Raw genomic sequence first — 8033 nt, forward strand, 5'->3', positions numbered from 1 at the left:
GAGACTACAGCTGTTTTCTAAGCCACAGCCAGTACCCTGCAACTCCAAACTGATTTCCAGCTTCCCTTCCCCACAGCTTCCCACAGCTGTCTACACTGTAGAAGACAAACACCAATGCCTGGGTGCTCTCCTGAAGTCCTCACACTTTACTCACAGGTAGAAGTACATCCCCCATGTCCTCATATTGTTACACAGCATAGGGTAACATAGCATCACATAACATAACACGATGGCAGTCACGCTCTGTAAGGAAAGATGTCTACCCTTGCATTTTGTAACAGTCTCTTGGAAAGAGCTGAGTTAATGGCATCATACGTCACCTCCAGGTTCATATCCTTATCTTTGTAATCCACAATCCCATGACACTGCCAGGTGTTTCACCCCTTAACCTACCTGAGCCACCTGAATGTGCAGAAGTCACAGCTGTGCTTGGGCTATGCGGCTTGATTGACAAGGAATGATTGCAGAGTGTTACCGGTGACGCTGCCAAAGAGCAGATGCTGAGATCGTTTGATACCCAAGGAGTTAAGGATCAGCCCCTGTGGATGAAAGAGGGCAGAGGCAGTATTGGGCAGAAGGAAAGGCCTTTGGGACAGGTTGTGACAAGCCCTCGGCTGCACTTGGAAGCAGATATTGCCCATCAGGGTGGATGCACATTGGATCAAAATATTTCAAAGCCCTTAGATCCCCATGGTGGCCAGCCATGCCACCAAGTGAAGCTAGTCAGAGGCTCCTTTGAGCATCAGGCCACTAAGTAGTCCATTGAGGGGCATCTGAAAAATGTCAGTCTGGCACACTCAAAATGAACACATTTATGCTCTTCCGGGCTCTGCTTGCACCAGGGAGAAGAAGAAGCACAGAAAGGAAGGACCTGCTTCGCATCCCATTATTGCCTGAGCGGTCAGAGTACGGAGCTGGTGGAGGGATTGAAGCACTTAACAGACCACCACCGGAAGTGAAGAGCAGCTGCTGACGTTTGTTACAGAGAGTAATGGGCTTATCTACCCAAGCCAGGGGGTGGGCTAAGCATAGGAGGAAGCCCACACCTGGAGTCAAAGCACGGGCACTGCGCACCGGAGTTATGAGAACAGCCTTGTTTGCTCAACCTTGAGAGCACGGGAGTTCTACAGCTGTAAGGGACAAGGACTTAAATTTCCCAATTCCTTTTGTTACATGCCCAGCTGGTTCACAAGGTGTGCGCTTTTTGAGAGATAGAGGATGTCTACTGTGAGACGTCCGTTTCTGGAAGCAATGGGAAGACAGAGAATCCACAAACTTCTCTCAACAGGAAGCTACTTCCCATCATTGCAAATGGCAAGAGCCATCAGCACTGGCACACCCCCACCCACATGCTTCTGCCTGTCACCTCCAGAATTAGAGAGGAACTCCCCAATCTCACATTCTATTTGAATGGAAGTGACAAACCAACCAACAACAGAATAAACCAATTATCAGATACAGCTGTATCGTACATCCTTAAAGTAGTTTTTTTGTTCTATTCAATTCTATGTTTACAGAAACTGATTTAACAATAGAGACAGATTATTTAACACCTATGTGTAATTAAGAAACAAATTTTCACAAGTGCCTAACTGAATGATGTAGACAGTTCTATGAATGATAGATAAGAATGCTGGTTTCTAAAGGAAAAAAAAAAACATTAAAGACTATTCTGGAACAACATCAAAGCAGAGAATGCTCTGACTTAATTACAAGCACTGATCCAAACCAGAGGGCCAGGTGGGGGTTGGGGCAGGTATTTTTAAAAAAAAAAGCCTCAGGTACTCCATTTTTCTGGCTCAAGAAAAGTCACAAAGTCCCCAGACTCTATCCTTCCATATGCTTGGTTGTGGTACTCCCAAGCTGTGAGTGTGGGAGCATGCAGGTCGAACCTTCTTCATCCTGGGCTATTTATGGAAAACCAAAGGGTATGTAATGCTGGGTAAGCAGGTGGATTTTAGGAAAATATTTCCCTAGCTGCTTTAACCTATGCAAAACTCTAAACGGAAGAAAGCAACGTAATGCTAATTAAAGCTGTAGCTCAGAGTTTGCCAAAACTGCCGGCTTTGATGAATGAGCCTTTCAAAGCCTCCCCAGTGCATGGAAGGTCTACCAGCCAGCATGCTCCTCATACAAACACTCTGTAATCAAAGTGCTTCATTCTGCCACTGGGAGGTAAGCCCCGAGTTATTCTCAAAGAATAACTATAATGATCACTAGTTAACATTTAATTTTAAAAATCAGAAATATCCTAGACACTGGTATGAAATCTTCAAAAGATGTATAACCACACCAGCAGTTGCAAATCACTGGTGGGTAAAATCCTGGTAGTCCATGCTTGCATCTGGTAACTCTGAAATAAGACTTGGCATTTCTCGGCAGAGATGAGAGATGGAGCAACCCAGGAAGGCTGAATTATCAAGGGGCTCCAGATCAAGTGCCGTTAAAGCTGGTGGAAAGCTCATTCGTTCTGGATCTGAGTGTGCTGGTTTCCTTTTACACCACAGGTCAGACGTGGGAAACATTGCTCATTTGCAGCAAGAGAATGCCCTTCAGGTGGGTGAGATGGAAGGACCAATTCTAGTGGATGACAAGCGAGCCGCTTTGACCTGTGTGAGCTCTGAGCTCTTGGGGAAAGCCTGGTGGTGCCTCTGCCATCCTGCTTCTGTACCTCTGCAAGATCAGCAGTGTAGGGGCTGCCAGGCATCACTTGCATTTCCGTCAGCCTGGATCCCTGATTATCCCGGCTACTGGTGACCTTTTCTAACTATTACCTTGAAGACAGTAGGATCACTCATGTCTCCTTTCATATTTTTTTCTACATTTGTTTGCCCAAAGCTTATACATTGTTCTGGGCACTTAAACTTTAAGTAAATGGAATAATGCCATCTCTACCAGTCTCTACAGTGCCTGTCAGTACAAAATTAACACTGGATGGATTCTCCACGGTTCATCTCGTTTCTTCCTGATGGACATTTGGGTAGTTTTAATTTTGCTAAAATAATCAATACTAGTACTGCCATACGTGGGTTCAGGTCCCTTGAACACAGGTACAAGAGTTTTCAAGAAATGTATACTTCCAAGGGAGCCAACAAGTTTAATTGTGGTTGACATAAGCAAGTAAAAGTTCTACCACCTGTAGACAGCCTCCTCCATGCAAGGACACTTAAAGTTCTCCCTGGGTCCCCTGTCCCCACCAACCATGGGATATACTTTAGAACAGGTCACTCTTGGGTGTTAAGTATCTCTGCGTACACACATCTTGCCTGTTGTTGTCATTAACAGATGAGGAAGATGAAGCGTGCTTATTTAAACTAGGGTCTGCTTAATGTCACAGATAGCTTAGGTGGAGGGCTCCTTCTGGAGTCTGCTTTTAGACACTGTCTTTTGTCTCAGCTCCAAAGTCCATAGAGATACAAAAGTACCCAAAGACTCCCAAGACCTGCCAAATGTATCCATCTGGCCAGTATTAGGTATATATCCTTTCAACGTTGCTATAATTTTACTTTCCTAAGTAGAAGTTGAGCTACATTTATACATTCGTGGGTCATTTAAATTTGTACTTCTCCTGTGGTTGATTATTAAAATGGACTTTTGTGTTTTCATATTGGGTTATTTCCTTTTTTACTATTCAGTCCTACATATGCATGTATGTATACTTAATACTAGTTCTTTTTGTGAATTATTAGTATTGCCTTTATCAGACTCTTGTCTATCTATATTTGAGCATGTTAAATGCCTTTCAAACTAGAACTGTTTCTCAGTTTTCTATGATTCATCTTTGTGTCTTGGGGTCTTAATGCTTATAAAGCTCTTCCCTTTGCAGAGACTGGAAAGATATGCAATCGCATTCTCTCTTAAGAGTTGTAAATCTATCCTTGATGTTTAGGTCTTTGACCTGAAATTCCTCTGACCCCGTCTGGTGTGCTTCCACCACAGGGCTCTACATAGTAAGGACCGCCCTTTCTCTGCTGAGTCAAGGTGGAATGGCTGCCGGGTCTGCTATTCATAGAGATACCGGGGCTTGCAATTCCTCTTTGTAACAATTTAGCCCAGTGATCTTTCCGATCTGCACGGGGGACCACCCAGTCTGTGGCTGTCACCACACAGCAAATCTTCAAATCTGAACAGCAAGCCTCCCCTCCCTTAACTCCTTCAAACCTGCTCTCCTCCTCTTGGCCCTTTATATGATGGTCTGTCATGCTCCATGAAGAACCATTGGGATGTTGTTGAGTTGTTCTGGAAAGAAATACTACCAGTTACAGGCTCGGTTCTTTCCATTTGTTAGCATAGTGCATCATTCTATGGCTAGGATTTTGTTTTGTTTTTCTACATAAGTCCTTTAGGTAGCATACTTTTAATAATCTGTACGGACAATTTGCACGTATATCTAGGTTACCTTTGGGTTATTGTTGTTACTCAAAATGCAATCTGTTTTTCTCTTTCTATTTTTCTCTGCTTATTTTGATGTAATATAAATGATTTCTCCAAGTTTATCTTTTGTATAGCAAACTTGATGCCTAGTAATTTAGTCTACAGGTTACTTTGAAGGTCTCCTGGTGTGTTCTCTCTGATTCTGGAAGCTAAGCAAGGACAGACTTAGTTAGATTTGGATGGGATATCTAATCCTTTGTCTGCAAGGTCATTTGCTGTTTTGTTTGGTTTTGTTTGGCATATGCACTACAGTGCAATACTGTAGAAAATGGAGCCTTGACCTAACTTAGACTGCATTTCCTTCTTTCTTTGGTTTGCAGTAAATTAGCTGTGATTCTCAATGGAGTCTTCTTTAAATTTTATTTTATATAACATTATTATTATGTGTGTGTTATGCACACGTGCACAGATGCATGTGTATACATGTGTGTGTTGTATGTTAGCATGGGTGTGTGTACATCATGGCACATAATTGGAGAGTCAAGGACAGTTTTTGCAAGTCTGCTTTCTTCTTCCATTTTTGGCACCAGGGACCAAACTCAAACTGTCAGGCTAGCACAGCGAGCGTGTTGACCCTCTGCAGCTGCCCAGCAGCCCCAATGAAATCATAAACTCAGAAAAAAAAGGGTAACATGCTTTAAATGGCTAGGCTTCTGTTAGATTAGTAGGTCAGTCTTAAATGACAGCACACACACACACACACACACACACACACACACACACACACACACACATACACACAAAAGAAACTTAATCTGGTAAGAAAAGAAAATACCATCATTGCAATTTTGAAAGTGGTTTGGCTGACAATGAAGCATGAAAGTTAAGGTAGTATGTTTTTATGCTGAGGTAACTTCCATTACCTCTGCAAGCAGCAATGCTTAGCAACAGCTCTCCACCAGTGTATGAATGGGGGAGGTACTAAAAGGAAGAGCCAAAGACCACTCTGCACATGCTCTATACATTCCCCTCTAGGAACAAACCCACAGCTGCACTTCAAAATACAGCCACTCTTGGGCAAACATGAGACGAGGTGCTAGCATCATCAGTCATAGTATCTGAATTTTCTCCATTCATATAGAGTATCGATCACATATACCAACATTGCTTTCACATTAGATTCTTTCCAATTTGGAAGAGTGAACATCATTTTCTTCAACTGTGACGTAAACCAAAGAAAGAAGAAATTAGCCCGTCCTTTTCCAAACACACAGTATGAATAGTGATGTCTTCCTGAAATTCAAACTCATTAATCACGAATTATAGAACAATCCGCCAGTACTGTTATTTTAATCTTTCAGATAGACAAGCATTCCCCACAAGTTGAAGACCAGCCTAGGCTACAGGGTGAGCTGCACATTAGTCAGAGCTATGTAGGAAGACTATGCCTCAAAAACCAAAGACTGTGGGAGAAAGAGCTTGGAAGAAGGGCTGGGTGGTGGTGGGGAGGGGTAGAGGCAGGCAGGCCTCTGTGAGTTTGAGGCCAGACTAGCCAACACAGTGAGTTCCAGAACAGGAAGAGCTATATAGAGAAACCCTGTCTCAAAAAAAAAAAAAAACAAAAAAACAAAAAAAAAAAAAAACAAAAAACAAAAAAGAGAGAGAAATAAGGAAGGATATAAGTTAACATAAATGTTCTAGAATATTTTACTACTATGGTTTATATTTTTAAAAATTACCTTTTAATGAAACAATTTCATTTCTTTATTAATCTTCCAAAGAATACTTAGATCAGACCCCCAGCATGAGCACTTTTATATTTTCTGTGGAATTATTTTAGATAGTTGGGATTGGATGTTTGGGGTTTTGTTTTCTAGCCTCCTCAGATACCACGTGTACACTTACACACATACAGGCAAAAACATTCATACATATAAAATAAAATAAAACAAGAAAGCATTAGGGGACATTACATCTTTAATGAGTATACACAAACTTTTCATTATTCCCTGAGCCATAGAGTATAACTGTTGACACCATTTTGATAGTCTTCTATGTGTTATAAGTAGTCTAGAGTGATCTAAGTTCTTCAGAAGGAATTCTATGGACCACATGCAAATAATACATCATTCTATAAAAGCACTTTAGCATCCAGGAGGTCCTGGAATCTCCATAGCTACTGAGGGATGATTGGAGATCAGCCGAGACTTGGAAAGATGTATGTGGAATACATTTTAAATGGTGAAGCAGTTTATAGAGCAGTATTGATAAAAGATCTCACACAAGTATATAATGAATGCATAAGAAATTGGAAATCTTTGCATTAGGTAACAACAATGAATCTGTGTGGGAGGATGAGCTATCAGGAGCATTCACATTATACATCTGAGCACTGAACACATACTTTGACTTTTACGTCACGGAACATTTTATCACTTTGTAATGGAACATTTTAACACTTTATAATCAAAACAAAACCAAGGTACCCCTTTTTAGATAGGGGTTGGCTCCAGTACTAGTTTTAAAATGCAATTAAATGATACTATACATATATTTTATAGACTTATAATAATGTTTTCTAAAACATATCAAATATGTTATCAGAGCAAAAACTTCAGAAATTCCCCTCCCCAGTCTTACTTCTAAGCATGCTAGAGCTACAAACAAATAGCAGGGTCTTTATGGAAGTTAAACAGAAGTTGCTGGATGCTTCCACTGGAGACTGTTTCCTTCCTCTTCTCCTTGAACATAAACTTTAGACTCCTTTACGGTTTCATATAATGCTATGAAGTTTTTTTCACTGAACAATTACTCCATGTGTGGGTGGTAATATCTAAGCTTATGTTGTTAATCACTTGTATTTGAAATTTTTTTCCTACTTCACTTAATTAGCCATTAGGGCAAGCAAAACACATTTTGTGTGTCAAGGATATAACAGATTTCGTTGAGTTTTTGAAAAGCAGGCTGGCAAGGAAATACTGTACAAAAACAAGCCAATATAAAGGCTAAAGGAAAACAATAATCAAGAAAATATTGTGGTTTTGCATGTTGATTGATTTGTTTTATAGAATTAGTTATTCTGTTTATGACAGCAAGCTTGGCCATGTCTATATTCAAACAGTAATTATGTATGTAAGTGGAGATAGTTTCACTAAAGACACCTCTGCTACCATAATATACTTTTTTTTTTGGAGAGATTCCATATAATATTTTTTATTACTGGACAAATAATTCCCAATTTAAACATGAACAAATCTGCAGGTTAATAATCTTGATCTCCATCCATCTGGCAAATAGATCATGTTGACCATGATTCAGTACAAATTCTCAGTCTTGCCATTGTGAATCTTTCCTTACAGGCCCAGCTTGGTTCTCCTCCAGTGTCTTCTCTTGGAGTTGTACCTGATTTTGTTACCGGTTTTCATCCGAATCCACTGAGGAATTGGACGATTTTGCTTTTGTTTCTTGGCCAGGAATAGCTTGATTCTGAAAGTCTTGTGAGAAGACATGGCGAGAATCTTTTAGGCGTGTGCTGCCCGATGGCAGAGGAAAGGCGAAGAGCACCATAATATACTTGTAAACAAGCCTGTTTATCAAACACATACTGAGCTGGAGACAGCCAGTTATGAAAACATTACAGACAGAACATACCTTGCTGT

Source organism: Phodopus roborovskii, unplaced genomic scaffold (assembly GCF_943737965.1).
Source record: "Phodopus roborovskii unplaced genomic scaffold, PHOROB, whole genome shotgun sequence".
NCBI lineage: Eukaryota > Metazoa > Chordata > Mammalia > Rodentia > Cricetidae > Phodopus > Phodopus roborovskii.